Source organism: Rhipicephalus microplus, unplaced genomic scaffold (genome assembly GCF_043290135.1).
Source record: "Rhipicephalus microplus isolate Deutch F79 unplaced genomic scaffold, USDA_Rmic scaffold_45, whole genome shotgun sequence".
NCBI lineage: Eukaryota > Metazoa > Arthropoda > Arachnida > Ixodida > Ixodidae > Rhipicephalus > Rhipicephalus microplus.
Genome location: NW_027464618.1, coordinates 3,113,874 through 3,126,827, shown reverse-complemented (window position 1 = coordinate 3,126,827; position 12,954 = coordinate 3,113,874). Strand labels below are relative to the sequence as shown.

Genomic DNA, 12,954 nt, shown 5'->3' with positions numbered 1-12,954 from the left:
CTGACGGTGGTAAGAGAGCAGCACGATTGCCTCTGTGGCGCAGTCGGCTAGCTCGTTGGGCTGTTAACCGAAAGGTTGGAGGTTCAAGCCCTCCCGGGGACGGGGTGTCGCTTTTTTAGATGCGGAGCATCTAATACTCGAGGCTTGTAGTGCGGCGCCGTCCGCAAGCTTCCTCCTCCTTCTTCCACCATCTGTGCATCCCTTCCTCCTCTACACACCGCGTGCGCTTCTCCTCTTCACGATAATTCGCTGGCTGTATAATGTAGCGCGCATGCGCCGTCACGCTTCAAGAACATCGGCAACTGACGCGCGCGCGTGCGCAGTCGCGCTTCGAGAACATCGGCAGCTGACGCGCGCGCATGCGCCGTTGCGCTTCTCCCCCTTCTCGAACATTCGACAGCTGACAGTGCATGCGCCGTCGCGCTGTATATATACTCAAGGTCGGTGCTCGCTGGCTCAGTTGCCGCTCGTCGGTTGGTTTGTACGGCGCATCGACGTCCGAGGTCGCAATGATCGACGTCCCTTCGACCAGCGCCGGCCAAAGTGTTGGCGGAACCGCAACCAAGTCGTCGTCCGAAGACAAGGCAGCGCGGAGAAGAGCTCGCGACGCCGAACGTAAACGTCGGCGTCGGGCGGAAGATGCTCAACTTAGAGAACGTGAAGCCGCTGAGAGACGTCAGCGTCGAGCAGCAGCACCGGATTCGGCCGCTTTGAAACGTAAGCGTCGACAAGAGGACCCGGACTTTCGAAAACGGGAAGCCGAGTGCAAGCGTAAGCGACGAGAGGCCGATCCCGATGCTATCCGCGATAGTCGAATACATGGCGTCGCGACACTCGCAGAAACGCGCAACGCACGACGACTGCAAACACCACCAGCCGACCACCATTCGCGGAACCTGCATCGACCACGTCTTTGCAAATTTCAACCTACGACCGCTGCAACCCGATCCACTCACTCTTCACTTTACCGACCAAATAGCCATCGTGCTCAAAGTTCGTCGCAATAAATAAACACCGCCCTTTCGCATACGTGTCGTACGTGTTCACTCATTTTACACCCCTCCTACAACCACGTTAACCAATTTAGCCAGCGACCCAAGTAAGTCGCAATTTAACATCCCATTTCACAACCACGTTAACCAATTTAGCCATCGACCCAAGTAAGTCGCACTTTAACACCCCGTTAACCAATTATATGCTCCGCATCCTCCTCAGTGTTCCCCCGAGGGAAGCTGCGGGCAATTTTTTTTTTCTTTGCGCTGACAGCTTTGGAGAAATGTTCTGACGGTGGTAAGAGAGCAGCACGACTGCCTCCGTGGCGCAATCGGCTAGCGCGTTCGGCTGTTAACCGAAAAGTTGGAGGTTCGAACCCTCCCGGGGGCGTTGTCTCGCTTCTTTTTTCTTTGCGCTGATAGCTTTGATGGAATATACTGACGGTCGTGAGAGAGCTGGACGATTGCCTCCGTGGCGCAATCGGATAACGCGTTCGGCTGTTAACCGAAAGGTTGGAGGTTCGAGCCCTCCCGGGGGCGAGGGGTCGTTTTTTTTTTTTTTGCGCTGACAGCTTTGGAGAAATGTTCTGACAGTGGTGAGAGACCAGCGCGACTGCCTCCGTGGCGCTATCGGCTAGCGCGTTCGGCTGTTAACCGAAAAGTTGGAGGTTCGAGCCCTCCCGGGGGCGTTGTCTCGCTTCTTTTTTCTTTGCGCTGATAGCTTTGATGGAATATACTGACGGTCGTGAGAGAGCTGGACGATTGCCTCCGTGGCGCAATCGGATAACGCGTTCGGCTGTTAACCGAGAGGTTGGAGGTTCGAGCCCTCCCGGGGGCGAGGGGTCGTTTTTTTTTGCGCTGACAGCTTTGGAGAAATGTTCTGACGGTGGTAAGAGAGCAGCACGACTGCCTCCGTGGCGCGATCGGCTAGCGCGTTCGGCTGTTAACCGAAAGGTTGGAGGTTCGAGCCCTCCCGGGGGCGTTGTCTCGCTTCTTTTTTCTTTGCGCTGATAGCTTTGATGGATTATACTGACGGTCGTGAGAGAGCTGGACGATTGCCTCCGTGGCGCAATCGGATAACGCGTTCGGCTGTTAACCGAAAGGTTGGAGGTTCGAGCCCTCCCGGGCGCGTTGTCTCGCTTCTTTTTTCTTTGCACTGATAGCTTTGATAGAATGTTCTGACGGTCGTGAGAGAGCAGGACGATTGCCTCCGTGGCGCAATCGGCTAGCGCATTCGGCTGTTAACCGAAAGGATGGAGGTTCGAGCCCTCCCGGGGGCGAGGTGTCGCTTTTTTTTCTTTGCGCTGACAGCTTTGGAGAAATGTTCTGACGGTGGTAAGAGAGCAGCACGATTGCCTCCGTGGCGCAGTCGGCTTGCTCGTTGGGCTGTTAACCGAAAGTTTGGAGGTTCGAGCCCTCCCGGGGACGGGGTGTCGCTTTTTTAGATGCGGAGCATCTAATACTCGAGGCTTGTAGTGCGGCGCCGTCCGCAAGCTTCCTCCTCTTTCTTCCACCATCTGTGCATCCTTTCCTCCTCTACACACCGCGTGCGCTTCTCCTCTTCACGAACATTCGCTAGCTGTATAATGTAGCGCGCATGCGCCGTCACGCTTCGAGAACATCGGCAGCTGACGCGCGCGCATGCGCCGTCGCGCTTCGAGAACATCGGCAGCTGACGCGCGCGCATGCGCCGTTGCGCTTCTCCCCCTTCTCGAACATTCGACAGCTGACAGTGCATGCGCCGTCGCGCTGTATATATACTCAAGGTCGGTGCTCGCTCGCTCAGTTGCCGCTCGTCGGTTGGTTTGTACGGCGCGTCGACGTCCGAGGTCGCAATGATCGACGTCCCTTCGACCAGCGCCGGCCAAAGTGTTGGCGGAACCGCAACCAAGTCGTCGTCCGAAGACAAGGCAGCGCGGAGAAGAGCTCGCGACGCCGAACGTAAACGTCGGCGTCGAGCGGTAGATGCTCAACTTAGAGAACGTGAAGCCGCTGAGAGACGTCAGCGTCGAGCAGCAGCACCGGATTCGGCCGCTTTGAAACGTAAGCGTCGACAAGAGGACCCGGACTTTCGAAAACGGGAAGCCGAGTGGAAGCGTCGGCGACGAGAGGCCGATCCCGATGCTGCCCGCGATAGTCGAATACATGGCGTCGCGACACTCGCAGAAACGCGCAACGCACGACGACTGCAAACACCACCAGCCGACCACCATTCGCGGAACCTGCATCGACCACGTCTTTGCAAATTTCAACCTACGACCGCTGCAACCCAATCCACTCACTCTTCACTTTACCGACCAAATAGCCATCGTGCTCAAAGTTCGTCGCAATAAATAAACACCGCCCTTTCGCATACGTGTCGTACGTGTTCACTCATTTTACACCCCTCCTACAACCACGTTAACCAATTTAGCCAGCGACCCAAGTAAGTCGCAATTTAACATCCCATTTCACAACCACGTTAACCAATTTAGCCATCGACCCAAGTAAGTCGCACTTTAACACCCCGTTAACCAATTATATGCTCCGCATCCTCCTCAGTGTTCCCCCGAGGGAAGCTGCGGGCAATTTTTTTTTTCTTTGCGCTGACAGCTTTGGAGAAATGTTCTGACGGTGGTAAGAGAGCAGCACGACTGCCTCCGTGGCGCAATCGGCTAGCGCGTTCGGCTGTTAACCGAAAAGTTGGAGGTTCGAGCCCTCCCGGGGGCGTTGTCTCGCTTCTTTTTTCTTTGCGCTGATAGCTTTGATGGAATATACTGACGGTCGTGAGAGAGCTGGACGATTGCCTCCGTGGCGCAATCGGATAACGCGTTCGGCTGTTAACCGAAAGGTTGGAGGTTCGAGCCCTCCCGGGGGCGAGGGGTCGTTTTTTTTTTTTTGCGCTGACAGCTTTGGAGAAATGTTCTGACAGTGGTGAGAGACCAGCGCGACTGCCTCCGTGGCGCTATCGGCTAGCGCGTTCGGCTGTTAACCGAAAAGTTGGAGGTTCGAGCCCTCCCGGGGGCGTTGTCTCGCTTCTTTTTTCTTTGCGCTGATAGCTTTGATGGAATATACTGACGGTCGTGAGAGAGCTGGACGATTGCCTCCGTGGCGCAATCGGATAACGCGTTCGGCTGTTAACCGAGAGGTTGGAGGTTCGAGCCCTCCCGGGGGCGAGGGGTCGTTTTTTTTTGCGCTGACAGCTTTGGAGAAATGTTCTGACGGTGGTAAGAGAGCAGCACGACTGCCTCCGTGGCGCGATCGGCTAGCGCGTTCGGCTGTTAACCGAAAGGTTGGAGGTTCGAGCCCTCCCGGGGGCGTTGTCTCGCTTCTTTTTTCTTTGCGCTGATAGCTTTGATGGATTATACTGACGGTCGTGAGAGAGCTGGACGATTGCCTCCGTGGCGCAATCGGATAACGCGTTCGGCTGTTAACCGAAAGGTTGGAGGTTCGAGCCCTCCCGGGCGCGTTGTCTCGCTTCTTTTTTCTTTGCACTGATAGCTTTGATAGAATGTTCTGACGGTCGTGAGAGAGCAGGACGATTGCCTCCGTGGCGCAATCGGCTAGCGCATTCGGCTGTTAACCGAAAGGATGGAGGTTCGAGCCCTCCCGGGGGCGAGGTGTCGCTTTTTTTTCTTTGCGCTGACAGCTTTGGAGAAATGTTCTGACGGTGGTAAGAGAGCAGCACGATTGCCTCCGTGGCGCAGTCGGCTTGCTCGTTGGGCTGTTAACCGAAAGTTTGGAGGTTCGAGCCCTCCCGGGGACGGGGTGTCGCTTTTTTAGATGCGGAGCATCTAATACTCGAGGCTTGTAGTGCGGCGCCGTCCGCAAGCTTCCTCCTCTTTCTTCCACCATCTGTGCATCCTTTCCTCCTCTACACACCGCGTGCGCTTCTCCTCTTCACGAACATTCGCTAGCTGTATAATGTAGCGCGCATGCGCCGTCACGCTTCGAGAACATCGGCAGCTGACGCGCGCGCATGCGCCGTCGCGCTTCGAGAACATCGGCAGCTGACGCGCGCGCATGCGCCGTTGCGCTTCTCCCCCTTCTCGAACATTCGACAGCTGACAGTGCATGCGCCGTCGCGCTGTATATATACTCAAGGTCGGTGCTCGCTCGCTCAGTTGCCGCTCGTCGGTTGGTTTGTACGGCGCGTCGACGTCCGAGGTCGCAATGATCGACGTCCCTTCGACCAGCGCCGGCCAAAGTGTTGGCGGAACCGCAACCAAGTCGTCGTCCGAAGACAAGGCAGCGCGGAGAAGAGCTCGCGACGCCGAACGTAAACGTCGGCGTCGAGCGGTAGATGCTCAACTTAGAGAACGTGAAGCCGCTGAGAGACGTCAGCGTCGAGCAGCAGCACCGGATTCGGCCGCTTTGAAACGTAAGCGTCGACAAGAGGACCCGGACTTTCGAAAACGGGAAGCCGAGTGGAAGCGTCGGCGACGAGAGGCCGATCCCGATGCTGCCCGCGATAGTCGAATACATGGCGTCGCGACACTCGCAGAAACGCGCAACGCACGACGACTGCAAACACCACCAGCCGACCACCATTCGCGGAACCTGCATCGACCACGTCTTTGCAAATTTCAACCTACGACCGCTGCAACCCAATCCACTCACTCTTCACTTTACCGACCAAATAGCCATCGTGCTCAAAGTTCGTCGCAATAAATAAACACCGCCCTTTCGCATACGTGTCGTACGTGTTCACTCATTTTACACCCCTCCTACAACCACGTTAACCAATTTAGCCAGCGACCCAAGTAAGTCGCAATTTAACACCCCATTTCACAACCACGTTAACCAATTTAGCCATCGACCCAAGTAAGTCGCACTTTAACACCCCGTTAACCAATTATATGCTCCGCATCCTCCTCAGTGTTCCCCCGAGGGAAGCTGCGGGCAAATTTTTTTTTCTTTGCGCTGACAGCTTTGGAGAAATGTTCTGACGGTGGTAAGAGAGCAGAACGACTGCCTCCGTGGCGCAATCGGCTAGCGCGTTCGGCTGTTAACCGAAAGGTTGGAGGTTCGAGCCCTCCCGGGGGCATTGTCTCGCTTCTTTTTTCTTTGCGCTGATAGCTTTGATGGAATATACTGACGGTCGTGAGAGAGCTGGACGATTGCCTCCGTGGCGCAATCGGATAGCGCGTTCGGCTGTTAACCGAAAGGTTGGAGGTTCGAGCCCTCCCGGGCGCGTTGTCTCGCTTCTTTTTTCTTTGCACTGATAGCTTTGATAGAATGTTCTGACGGTCGTGAGAGAGCAGGGCGATTGCCTCCGTGGCGCAATCGGCTAGCGCATTTGGCTGTTAACCGAAAGGTTGGAGGTTCGAGCCCTCCCGGGGGCGAGGTGTCGCTTTTTTTTCTTTGCGCTGACAGCTTTGGAGAAATGTTCTGACTGTGGTGAGACAGCAGCACGACGGCCTCCGTGGCGCAATTGGCTAGCGCGTTCGGCTGTTAACCGAAAGGTTGGAGGTTCAAGCCCTCCCGGGGGCGAGGGGTCGTTTTTTTTGCGCTGACAGCTTTCGAGAAATGTTCTGACGGTGGTGAGAGACCAGCACGACTGCCTCCGTGGCGCAATTGGCTAACGAGTTCGGCTCTTAACCGAAAGGTTGGGGGTTGGAGCCCTCCCGGGGGCGGTGTGTCGCATTTTTTTCTTTGCGCTGATAGCTTTGGAGGAATGTTCTGACGGTTGTGAGAGTGCAGCACGACTGCCTTAGTTGCGCAATTGGCTTGCGAGATCGGCTGTTAACCGGAAGGTTGGAGGTTCGAGCCCTCGCGGGGGCGGTGTGTCGCTATTTTTTTTCTTTCCGCTGATAGCATTGAAAAAAAGTTCTGACGGTGGTAAGAGAGCAGCACGACTGCCTCCGTGGCGCGATCGGCTAGGGCGTTCGGCTGTTAACCGAAAGGTTGGAGGTTCGAGCCCTCCCGGGGGCGTTGTCTCGCTTCTTTTTTCTTTGCGCTGATAGCTCTGATGGAATATACTGACGGTCGTTAGAGAGCTGGACGATTGCCTCCGTGGCGCAATCGGATAGCGCGTTCGGCTGTTAACCGAAAGGTTGGAGGTTCGAGCCCTCCCGGGCGCGTTGTCTCGCTTCTTTTTTCTTTGCACTGATAGCTTTGATAGAATAGTCTGACGGTCGTGAGAGAGCAGGACGATTGCCTCCATGGCGCAATCGGCTAGCGCATTCGGCTGTTAACCGAAGGGTTGGAGGTTCGAGCCCTCCCGGGGGCGAGGTGTCGCTTTTTTTTCTTTGCGCTGACAGCTTTGGAGAAATGTTCTGACTGTGGTGAGACAGCAGCACGACGGCCTCCGTGGCGCAATTGGCTAGCGCGTTCGGCTCTTAATGGAAAGGTTGTAGGTTGGAGCCTTCCCGGGGGCGTTGTGTCGCTTTTTTTCTTTGCGCTGACAGCTTTGCAGAAAAGTTTTGACAGTGGTGAGAGACCAGCACGACTGCCTCCGTTGCGCAATTGGCTAGCGCGTTCGGCTGTTAACCGAAAAGTTGGAGGTTCGAGCCCTCCCGGGGGCGTTGTGTCGCTTTTTTTTCTTTGCGCTGATAGCTTTGGAGAAATGTTCTGACGGTGGCAAGAGAGCAGCACGATTGCCTCCGTGGCGCAATCGGCTAGCGCATTCGGCTGTCAACCGAAAGGTTGGAGGTTAGAGCCCTCCCGGTGGCGGTGTGTCGCTACTTTTTTTCTTTCCGCTGATAGCATTGAAAAAAAGTTCTGATGGTGGTAAGAGAGCAGCACGATTGCCTCTGTGGCGCAGTCGGCTAGCTCGTTGGGCTGTTAACCGAAAGGTTGGAGGTTCAAGCCCTCCCGGGGACGGGGTGTCGCTTTTTTAGATGCGGAGCGTCTAATACTCGAGGCTTGTAGTGCGGCGCCGTCCGCAAGCTTCCTCCTCCTTCTTCCACCATCTGTGCATCCCTTCCTCCTCTACACACCGCGTGCGCTTCTCCTCTTCACGATAATTCGCTGGCTGTATAATGTAGCGCGCATGCGCCGTCACGCTTCAAGAACATCGGCAGCTGACGCGCGCGCGTGCGCAGTCGCGCTTCGAGAACATCGGCAGCTGACGCGCGCGCATGCGCCATTGCGCTTCTCCCCCTTCTCGAACATTCGACAGCTGACAGTGCATGCGCCGTCGCGCTGTATATATACTCAAGGTCGGTGCTCGCTGGCTCAGTTGCCGCTCGTCGGTTGGTTTGTACGGCGCGTCGACGTCCGAGGTCGCAATGATCGACGTCCCTTCGACCAGCGCCGGCCAAAGTGTTGGCGGAACCGCAACCAAGTCGTCGTCCGAAGACAAGGCAGCGCGGAGAAGAGCTCGCGACGCCGAACGTAAACGTCGGCGTCGGGCGGAAGATGCTCAACTTAGAGAACGTGAAGCCGCTGAGAGACGTCAGCGTCGAGCAGCAGCACCGGATTCGGCCGCTTTGAAACGTAAGCGTCGACAAGAGGACCCGGACTTTCGAAAACGGGAAGCCGAGTGCAAGCGTCGGCGACGAGAGGCCGATCCCGATGCTACCCGCGATAGTCGAATACATGGCGTCGCGACACTCGCAGAAACGCGCAACGCACGACGACTGCAAACACCACCAGCCGACCACCATTCGCGGAACCTGCATCGACCACGTCTTTGCAAATTTCAACCTACGACCGCTGCAACCCGATCCACTCACTCTTCACTTTACCGACCAAATAGCCATCGTGCTCAAAGTTCGTCGCAATAAATAAACACCGCCCTTTCGCATACGTGTCGTACGTGTTCACTCATTTTACACCCCTCCTACAACCACGTTAACCAATTTAGCCAGCGACCCAAGTAAGTCGCAATTTAACATCCCATTTCACAACCACGTTAACCAATTTAGCCATCGACCCAAGTAAGTCGCACTTTAACACCCCGTTAACCAATTATATGCTCCGCATCCTCCTCAGTGTTCCCCCGAGGGAAGCTGCGGGCAATTTTTTTTTTCTTTGCGCTGACAGCTTTGGAGAAATGTTCTGACGGTGGTAAGAGAGCAGCACGACTGCCTCCGTGGCGCAATCGGCTAGCGTGTTCGGCTGTTAACCGAAAGGTTGGAGGTTCGAGCCCTCCCGGGCGCGTTCTCTCGCTTCTTTTTTCTTTGCACTGATAGCTTTGATAGAATGTTCTGACGGTCGTGAGAGAGCTGGACGATTGCCTCCGTGGCGCAATCGGATAGCGCGTTCGGCTGTTAACCGAAAGGTTGGAGGTTCGAGCCCTCCCGGGCGCGTTGTCTCGCTTCTTTTTTCTTTGCACTGATAGCTTTGATAGAATGTTCTGACGGTCGTGAGAGAGCAGGACGATTGCCTCCGTGGCGCAATCGGCTAGCGCGTTCGGCTGTTAACCGAAAGTTTGGAGGTTCGAACCCTCCCGGGCGCGTTGTCTCGCTTCTTTTTTCTTTGCACTGATAGCTTTGATGGAATGTTCTGACGGTCGTGAGAGAGCTGGACGATTGCCTCCGTGGCGCAATCGGATAGCGCGTTCGGCTGTTAACCGAAAGGTTGGAGGTTCGAGCCCTCCCGGGCGCGTTGTCTCGCTTCTTTTTTCTTTGCACTGATAGCTTTGATGGAATGTTCTGACGGTCGTGAGAGAGCAGGACGATTGCCTCCGTGGCGCAATCGGCTAGCGCGTTCGGCTGTTAACCGAAAGGTTGGAGGTTCGAGCCCTCCCGGGGGCGAGGTGTCGCTTTTTGTTCTTTGCACTGATAGCTTTGATAGAATGTTCTTACGGTCGTGAGAGAGCAGGACGATTGCCTCCGTGGCGCAATCGGCTAGCGCATTCGGCTGTTAACCGAAAGGTTGGAGGTTCGAGCCCTCCCGGGGGCGAGGTGTCGCTTTTTGTTCTTTGCACTGATAGCTTTGATAGAATGTTCTGACGGTCGTGAGAGAGCAGGACGATTGCCTCCGTGGCGCAATCGGCTAGCGCATTCGGCTGTTAACCGAAAGGTTGGAGGTTCGAGCCCTCCCGGGGGCGTTCTCTCGCTTCTTTTTTCTTTGCGCTGATAGCTTTGATGGAATGTTCTGACGGTGGTAAGAGAGCAGCACGACTGCCTCCGTGGCGCGATCGGCTAGCGCGTTCGGCTGTTAACCGAAAGGTTGGAGGTTCGAGCCCTCCCGGGGGCGTTGTCTCGCTTCTTTTTTCTTTGCGCTGATAGCTTTGATGGAATGTTCTGACGGTCGTGAGTGAGCTGGACGATTGCCTCCGTGGCGCAATCGGATAGCGCGTTCGGCTGTTAACCGAAAGGTTGGAGGTTCGAGCCCTCCCGGGCGCGTTCTCTCGCTTCTTTTTTCTTTGCACTGATAGCTTTGATAGAATGTTCTGACGGTCGTGAGAGAGCTGGACGATTGCCTCCGTGGCGCAATCGGATAGCGCGTTCGGCTGTTAACCGAAAGGTTGGAGGTTCGAGCCCTCCCGGGCGCGTTGTCTCGCTTCTTTTTTCTTTGCACTGATAGCTTTGATAGAATGTTCTGACGGTCGTGAGAGAGCAGGACGATTGCCTCCGTGGCGCAATCGGCTAGCGCGTTCGGCTGTTAACCGAAAGTTTGGAGGTTCGAACCCTCCCGGGCGCGTTGTCTCGCTTCTTTTTTCTTTGCACTGATAGCTTTGATGGAATGTTCTGACGGTCGTGAGAGAGCTGGACGATTGCCTCCGTGGCGCAATCGGATAGCGCGTTCGGCTGTTAACCGAAAGGTTGGAGGTTCGAGCCCTCCCGGGCGCGTTGTCTCGCTTCTTTTTTCTTTGCACTGATAGCTTTGATGGAATGTTCTGACGGTCGTGAGAGAGCAGGACGATTGCCTCCGTGGCGCAATCGGCTAGCGCGTTCAGCTGTTAACCGAAAGGTTGGAGGTTCGAGCCCTCCCGGGGGCGTTGTCTCGGTTCTTTTTTCTTTGCGCTGATAGCTTTGATGGAATGTTCTGACGGTCGTGAGAGAGCAGGACGATTGCCTCCGTGGCGCAATCGGCTAGCGCATTCGGCTGTTAACCGAAAGGTTGGAGGTTCGAGCCCTCCCGGGGGCGAGGTGTCGCTTTTTGTTCTTTGCACTGATAGCTTTGATAGAATGTTCTGACGGTCGTGAGAGGGCAGGACGATTGCCTCCGTGGCGCAATCGGCTAGCGCATTCGGCTGTTAACCGAAAGGTTGGAGGTTCGAGCCCTCCCGGGGGCGAGGTGTCGCTTTTTGTTCTTTGCACTGATAGCTTTGATAGAATGTTCTTACGGTCGTGAGAGAGCAGGACGATTGCCTCCGTGGCGCAATCGGCTAGCGCATTCGGCTGTTAACCGAAAGGTTGGAGGTTCGAGCCCTCCCGGGGGCGAGGTGTCGCTTTTTGTTCTTTGCACTGATAGCTTTGATAGAATGTTCTGACGGTCGTGAGAGAGCAGGACGATTGCCTCCGTGGCGCAATCGGCTAGCGCATTCGGCTGTTAACCGAAAGGTTGGAGGTTCGAGCCCTCCCGGGGGCGTTCTCTCGCTTCTTTTTTCTTTGCGCTGATAGCTTTGATGGAATGTTCTGACGGTGGTAAGAGAGCAGCACGACTGCCTCCGTGGCGCGATCGGCTAGCGCGTTCGGCTGTTAACCGAAAGGTTGGAGGTTCGAGCCCTCCCGGGGGCGTTGTCTCGCTTCTTTTTTCTTTGCGCTGATAGCTTTGATGGAATGTTCTGACGGTCGTGAGTGAGCTGGACGATTGCCTCCGTGGCGCAATCGGATAGCGCGTTCGGCTGTTAACCGAAAGGTTGGAGGTTCGAGCCCTCCCGGGCGCGTTCTCTCGCTTCTTTTTTCTTTGCACTGATAGCTTTGATAGAATGTTCTGACGGTCGTGAGAGAGCTGGACGATTGCCTCCGTGGTGCAATCGGATAGCGCGTTCGGCTGTTAACCGAAAGGTTGGAGGTTCGAGCCCTCCCGGGCGCGTTGTCTCGCTTCTTTTTTCTTTGCACTGATAGCTTTGATAGAATGTTCTGACGGTCGTGAGAGAGCTGGACGATTGCCTCCGTGGCGCAATCGGATAGCGCGTTCGGCTGTTAACCGAAAGGTTGGAGGTTCGAGCCCTCCCGGGCGCGTTGTCTCGCTTCTTTTTTCTTTGCACTGATAGCTTTGATGGAATGTTCTGACGGTCGTGAGAGAGCAGGACGATTGCCTCCGTGGCGCAATCGGCTAGCGCGTTCGGCTGTTAACCGAAAGGTTGGAGGTTCGAGCCCTCCCGGGGGCGTTGTCTCGGTTCTTTTTTCTTTGCGCTGATAGCTTTGATGGAATGTTCTGACGGTCGTGAGAGAGCAGGACGATTGCCTCCGTGGCGCAATCGGCTAGCGCATTCGGCTGTTAACCGAAAGGTTGGAGGTTCGAGCCCTCCCGGGGGCGAGGTGTCGCTTTTTGTTCTTTGCACTGATAGCTTTGATAGAATGTTCTGACGGTCGTGAGAGAGCAGGACGATTGCCTCCGTGGCGCAATCGGCTAGCGCATTCGGCTGTTAACCGAAAGGTTGGAGGTTCGAGCCCTCCCGGGGGCGAGGTGTCGCTTTTTGTTCTTTGCACTGATAGCTTTGATAGAATGTTCTTACGGTCGTGAGAGAGCAGGACGATTGCCTCCGTGGCGCAATCGGCTAGCGCATTCGGCTGTTAACCGAAAGGTTGGAGGTTCGAGCCCTCCCGGGGGCGAGGTGTCGCTTTTTGTTCTTTGCACTGATAGCTTTGATAGAATGTTCTGACGGTCGTGAGAGAGCAGGACGATTGCCTCCGTGGCGCAATCGGCTAGCGCATTCGGCTGTTAACCGAAAGGTTGGAGGTTCGAGCCCTCCCGGGGGCGTTCTCTCGCTTCTTTTTTCTTTGCGCTGATAGCTTTGATGGAATGTTCTGACGGTGGTAAGAGAGCAGCACGACTGCCTCCGTGGCGCGATCGGCTAGCGCGTTCGGCTGTTAACCGAAAGGTTGGAGGTTCGAGCCCTCCCGGGGGCGTTGTCTCGCTT

General features: G+C 55.8%; 52 non-coding genes across 52 annotated transcripts; all 52 read left to right on the top strand.

Annotated features, from left to right (window-relative positions):
* Positions 1-28: 28 nt before the first annotated feature.
* On the top strand, positions 29-102 carry TRNAN-GUU (transfer RNA asparagine (anticodon GUU)). Its single transcript has one exon. It is a non-coding gene; the product is annotated as a tRNA-Asn (tRNA).
* Positions 103-1,309: 1,207 nt separating this feature from the next.
* Positions 1,310-1,383, top strand: TRNAN-GUU (transfer RNA asparagine (anticodon GUU)). The gene has a single exon. It is a non-coding gene; the product is annotated as a tRNA-Asn (tRNA).
* Positions 1,384-1,458: 75 nt separating this feature from the next.
* On the top strand, positions 1,459-1,532 carry TRNAN-GUU (transfer RNA asparagine (anticodon GUU)). Its single transcript has one exon. It is a non-coding gene; the product is annotated as a tRNA-Asn (tRNA).
* A 75-nt stretch (positions 1,533-1,607) lies between these two features.
* On the top strand, positions 1,608-1,681 carry TRNAN-GUU (transfer RNA asparagine (anticodon GUU)). Its single transcript has one exon. It is a non-coding gene; the product is annotated as a tRNA-Asn (tRNA).
* Positions 1,682-1,756: 75 nt separating this feature from the next.
* Positions 1,757-1,830, top strand: TRNAN-GUU (transfer RNA asparagine (anticodon GUU)). The gene has a single exon. It is a non-coding gene; the product is annotated as a tRNA-Asn (tRNA).
* A 70-nt stretch (positions 1,831-1,900) lies between these two features.
* Positions 1,901-1,974, top strand: TRNAN-GUU (transfer RNA asparagine (anticodon GUU)). The gene has a single exon. It is a non-coding gene; the product is annotated as a tRNA-Asn (tRNA).
* A 75-nt stretch (positions 1,975-2,049) lies between these two features.
* TRNAN-GUU (transfer RNA asparagine (anticodon GUU)) lies at positions 2,050-2,123 on the top strand. The gene has a single exon. It is a non-coding gene; the product is annotated as a tRNA-Asn (tRNA).
* Positions 2,124-2,198: 75 nt separating this feature from the next.
* Positions 2,199-2,272, top strand: TRNAN-GUU (transfer RNA asparagine (anticodon GUU)). Its single transcript has one exon. It is a non-coding gene; the product is annotated as a tRNA-Asn (tRNA).
* Positions 2,273-3,627: 1,355 nt separating this feature from the next.
* On the top strand, positions 3,628-3,701 carry TRNAN-GUU (transfer RNA asparagine (anticodon GUU)). Its single transcript has one exon. It is a non-coding gene; the product is annotated as a tRNA-Asn (tRNA).
* Positions 3,702-3,776: 75 nt separating this feature from the next.
* Positions 3,777-3,850, top strand: TRNAN-GUU (transfer RNA asparagine (anticodon GUU)). Its single transcript has one exon. It is a non-coding gene; the product is annotated as a tRNA-Asn (tRNA).
* Positions 3,851-3,924: 74 nt separating this feature from the next.
* TRNAN-GUU (transfer RNA asparagine (anticodon GUU)) lies at positions 3,925-3,998 on the top strand. Its single transcript has one exon. It is a non-coding gene; the product is annotated as a tRNA-Asn (tRNA).
* Positions 3,999-4,073: 75 nt separating this feature from the next.
* On the top strand, positions 4,074-4,147 carry TRNAN-GUU (transfer RNA asparagine (anticodon GUU)). The gene has a single exon. It is a non-coding gene; the product is annotated as a tRNA-Asn (tRNA).
* Positions 4,148-4,217: 70 nt separating this feature from the next.
* Positions 4,218-4,291, top strand: TRNAN-GUU (transfer RNA asparagine (anticodon GUU)). Its single transcript has one exon. It is a non-coding gene; the product is annotated as a tRNA-Asn (tRNA).
* Positions 4,292-4,366: 75 nt separating this feature from the next.
* TRNAN-GUU (transfer RNA asparagine (anticodon GUU)) lies at positions 4,367-4,440 on the top strand. The gene has a single exon. It is a non-coding gene; the product is annotated as a tRNA-Asn (tRNA).
* A 75-nt stretch (positions 4,441-4,515) lies between these two features.
* Positions 4,516-4,589, top strand: TRNAN-GUU (transfer RNA asparagine (anticodon GUU)). Its single transcript has one exon. It is a non-coding gene; the product is annotated as a tRNA-Asn (tRNA).
* Positions 4,590-5,944: 1,355 nt separating this feature from the next.
* On the top strand, positions 5,945-6,018 carry TRNAN-GUU (transfer RNA asparagine (anticodon GUU)). Its single transcript has one exon. It is a non-coding gene; the product is annotated as a tRNA-Asn (tRNA).
* A 75-nt stretch (positions 6,019-6,093) lies between these two features.
* TRNAN-GUU (transfer RNA asparagine (anticodon GUU)) lies at positions 6,094-6,167 on the top strand. The gene has a single exon. It is a non-coding gene; the product is annotated as a tRNA-Asn (tRNA).
* Positions 6,168-6,242: 75 nt separating this feature from the next.
* TRNAN-GUU (transfer RNA asparagine (anticodon GUU)) lies at positions 6,243-6,316 on the top strand. Its single transcript has one exon. It is a non-coding gene; the product is annotated as a tRNA-Asn (tRNA).
* Positions 6,317-6,390: 74 nt separating this feature from the next.
* Positions 6,391-6,464, top strand: TRNAN-GUU (transfer RNA asparagine (anticodon GUU)). The gene has a single exon. It is a non-coding gene; the product is annotated as a tRNA-Asn (tRNA).
* A 367-nt stretch (positions 6,465-6,831) lies between these two features.
* TRNAN-GUU (transfer RNA asparagine (anticodon GUU)) lies at positions 6,832-6,905 on the top strand. The gene has a single exon. It is a non-coding gene; the product is annotated as a tRNA-Asn (tRNA).
* Positions 6,906-6,980: 75 nt separating this feature from the next.
* TRNAN-GUU (transfer RNA asparagine (anticodon GUU)) lies at positions 6,981-7,054 on the top strand. The gene has a single exon. It is a non-coding gene; the product is annotated as a tRNA-Asn (tRNA).
* Positions 7,055-7,129: 75 nt separating this feature from the next.
* Positions 7,130-7,203, top strand: TRNAN-GUU (transfer RNA asparagine (anticodon GUU)). Its single transcript has one exon. It is a non-coding gene; the product is annotated as a tRNA-Asn (tRNA).
* Positions 7,204-7,424: 221 nt separating this feature from the next.
* On the top strand, positions 7,425-7,498 carry TRNAN-GUU (transfer RNA asparagine (anticodon GUU)). Its single transcript has one exon. It is a non-coding gene; the product is annotated as a tRNA-Asn (tRNA).
* A 74-nt stretch (positions 7,499-7,572) lies between these two features.
* TRNAD-GUC (transfer RNA aspartic acid (anticodon GUC)) lies at positions 7,573-7,646 on the top strand. The gene has a single exon. It is a non-coding gene; the product is annotated as a tRNA-Asp (tRNA).
* Positions 7,647-7,722: 76 nt separating this feature from the next.
* Positions 7,723-7,796, top strand: TRNAN-GUU (transfer RNA asparagine (anticodon GUU)). The gene has a single exon. It is a non-coding gene; the product is annotated as a tRNA-Asn (tRNA).
* Positions 7,797-9,003: 1,207 nt separating this feature from the next.
* On the top strand, positions 9,004-9,077 carry TRNAN-GUU (transfer RNA asparagine (anticodon GUU)). The gene has a single exon. It is a non-coding gene; the product is annotated as a tRNA-Asn (tRNA).
* Positions 9,078-9,152: 75 nt separating this feature from the next.
* On the top strand, positions 9,153-9,226 carry TRNAN-GUU (transfer RNA asparagine (anticodon GUU)). The gene has a single exon. It is a non-coding gene; the product is annotated as a tRNA-Asn (tRNA).
* Positions 9,227-9,301: 75 nt separating this feature from the next.
* TRNAN-GUU (transfer RNA asparagine (anticodon GUU)) lies at positions 9,302-9,375 on the top strand. The gene has a single exon. It is a non-coding gene; the product is annotated as a tRNA-Asn (tRNA).
* A 75-nt stretch (positions 9,376-9,450) lies between these two features.
* TRNAN-GUU (transfer RNA asparagine (anticodon GUU)) lies at positions 9,451-9,524 on the top strand. Its single transcript has one exon. It is a non-coding gene; the product is annotated as a tRNA-Asn (tRNA).
* Positions 9,525-9,599: 75 nt separating this feature from the next.
* TRNAN-GUU (transfer RNA asparagine (anticodon GUU)) lies at positions 9,600-9,673 on the top strand. Its single transcript has one exon. It is a non-coding gene; the product is annotated as a tRNA-Asn (tRNA).
* Positions 9,674-9,747: 74 nt separating this feature from the next.
* TRNAN-GUU (transfer RNA asparagine (anticodon GUU)) lies at positions 9,748-9,821 on the top strand. The gene has a single exon. It is a non-coding gene; the product is annotated as a tRNA-Asn (tRNA).
* Positions 9,822-9,895: 74 nt separating this feature from the next.
* Positions 9,896-9,969, top strand: TRNAN-GUU (transfer RNA asparagine (anticodon GUU)). Its single transcript has one exon. It is a non-coding gene; the product is annotated as a tRNA-Asn (tRNA).
* A 75-nt stretch (positions 9,970-10,044) lies between these two features.
* TRNAN-GUU (transfer RNA asparagine (anticodon GUU)) lies at positions 10,045-10,118 on the top strand. The gene has a single exon. It is a non-coding gene; the product is annotated as a tRNA-Asn (tRNA).
* Positions 10,119-10,193: 75 nt separating this feature from the next.
* On the top strand, positions 10,194-10,267 carry TRNAN-GUU (transfer RNA asparagine (anticodon GUU)). The gene has a single exon. It is a non-coding gene; the product is annotated as a tRNA-Asn (tRNA).
* A 75-nt stretch (positions 10,268-10,342) lies between these two features.
* TRNAN-GUU (transfer RNA asparagine (anticodon GUU)) lies at positions 10,343-10,416 on the top strand. Its single transcript has one exon. It is a non-coding gene; the product is annotated as a tRNA-Asn (tRNA).
* Positions 10,417-10,491: 75 nt separating this feature from the next.
* On the top strand, positions 10,492-10,565 carry TRNAN-GUU (transfer RNA asparagine (anticodon GUU)). Its single transcript has one exon. It is a non-coding gene; the product is annotated as a tRNA-Asn (tRNA).
* A 75-nt stretch (positions 10,566-10,640) lies between these two features.
* TRNAN-GUU (transfer RNA asparagine (anticodon GUU)) lies at positions 10,641-10,714 on the top strand. Its single transcript has one exon. It is a non-coding gene; the product is annotated as a tRNA-Asn (tRNA).
* Positions 10,715-10,789: 75 nt separating this feature from the next.
* Positions 10,790-10,863, top strand: TRNAN-GUU (transfer RNA asparagine (anticodon GUU)). Its single transcript has one exon. It is a non-coding gene; the product is annotated as a tRNA-Asn (tRNA).
* A 75-nt stretch (positions 10,864-10,938) lies between these two features.
* Positions 10,939-11,012, top strand: TRNAN-GUU (transfer RNA asparagine (anticodon GUU)). The gene has a single exon. It is a non-coding gene; the product is annotated as a tRNA-Asn (tRNA).
* Positions 11,013-11,086: 74 nt separating this feature from the next.
* On the top strand, positions 11,087-11,160 carry TRNAN-GUU (transfer RNA asparagine (anticodon GUU)). Its single transcript has one exon. It is a non-coding gene; the product is annotated as a tRNA-Asn (tRNA).
* A 74-nt stretch (positions 11,161-11,234) lies between these two features.
* TRNAN-GUU (transfer RNA asparagine (anticodon GUU)) lies at positions 11,235-11,308 on the top strand. The gene has a single exon. It is a non-coding gene; the product is annotated as a tRNA-Asn (tRNA).
* A 74-nt stretch (positions 11,309-11,382) lies between these two features.
* On the top strand, positions 11,383-11,456 carry TRNAN-GUU (transfer RNA asparagine (anticodon GUU)). Its single transcript has one exon. It is a non-coding gene; the product is annotated as a tRNA-Asn (tRNA).
* A 75-nt stretch (positions 11,457-11,531) lies between these two features.
* TRNAN-GUU (transfer RNA asparagine (anticodon GUU)) lies at positions 11,532-11,605 on the top strand. The gene has a single exon. It is a non-coding gene; the product is annotated as a tRNA-Asn (tRNA).
* Positions 11,606-11,680: 75 nt separating this feature from the next.
* Positions 11,681-11,754, top strand: TRNAN-GUU (transfer RNA asparagine (anticodon GUU)). The gene has a single exon. It is a non-coding gene; the product is annotated as a tRNA-Asn (tRNA).
* A 75-nt stretch (positions 11,755-11,829) lies between these two features.
* TRNAN-GUU (transfer RNA asparagine (anticodon GUU)) lies at positions 11,830-11,903 on the top strand. The gene has a single exon. It is a non-coding gene; the product is annotated as a tRNA-Asn (tRNA).
* Positions 11,904-11,978: 75 nt separating this feature from the next.
* Positions 11,979-12,052, top strand: TRNAN-GUU (transfer RNA asparagine (anticodon GUU)). The gene has a single exon. It is a non-coding gene; the product is annotated as a tRNA-Asn (tRNA).
* Positions 12,053-12,127: 75 nt separating this feature from the next.
* TRNAN-GUU (transfer RNA asparagine (anticodon GUU)) lies at positions 12,128-12,201 on the top strand. The gene has a single exon. It is a non-coding gene; the product is annotated as a tRNA-Asn (tRNA).
* A 75-nt stretch (positions 12,202-12,276) lies between these two features.
* TRNAN-GUU (transfer RNA asparagine (anticodon GUU)) lies at positions 12,277-12,350 on the top strand. The gene has a single exon. It is a non-coding gene; the product is annotated as a tRNA-Asn (tRNA).
* Positions 12,351-12,424: 74 nt separating this feature from the next.
* On the top strand, positions 12,425-12,498 carry TRNAN-GUU (transfer RNA asparagine (anticodon GUU)). Its single transcript has one exon. It is a non-coding gene; the product is annotated as a tRNA-Asn (tRNA).
* Positions 12,499-12,572: 74 nt separating this feature from the next.
* Positions 12,573-12,646, top strand: TRNAN-GUU (transfer RNA asparagine (anticodon GUU)). Its single transcript has one exon. It is a non-coding gene; the product is annotated as a tRNA-Asn (tRNA).
* A 74-nt stretch (positions 12,647-12,720) lies between these two features.
* On the top strand, positions 12,721-12,794 carry TRNAN-GUU (transfer RNA asparagine (anticodon GUU)). Its single transcript has one exon. It is a non-coding gene; the product is annotated as a tRNA-Asn (tRNA).
* A 75-nt stretch (positions 12,795-12,869) lies between these two features.
* Positions 12,870-12,943, top strand: TRNAN-GUU (transfer RNA asparagine (anticodon GUU)). Its single transcript has one exon. It is a non-coding gene; the product is annotated as a tRNA-Asn (tRNA).
* Positions 12,944-12,954: the final 11 nt, after the last annotated feature.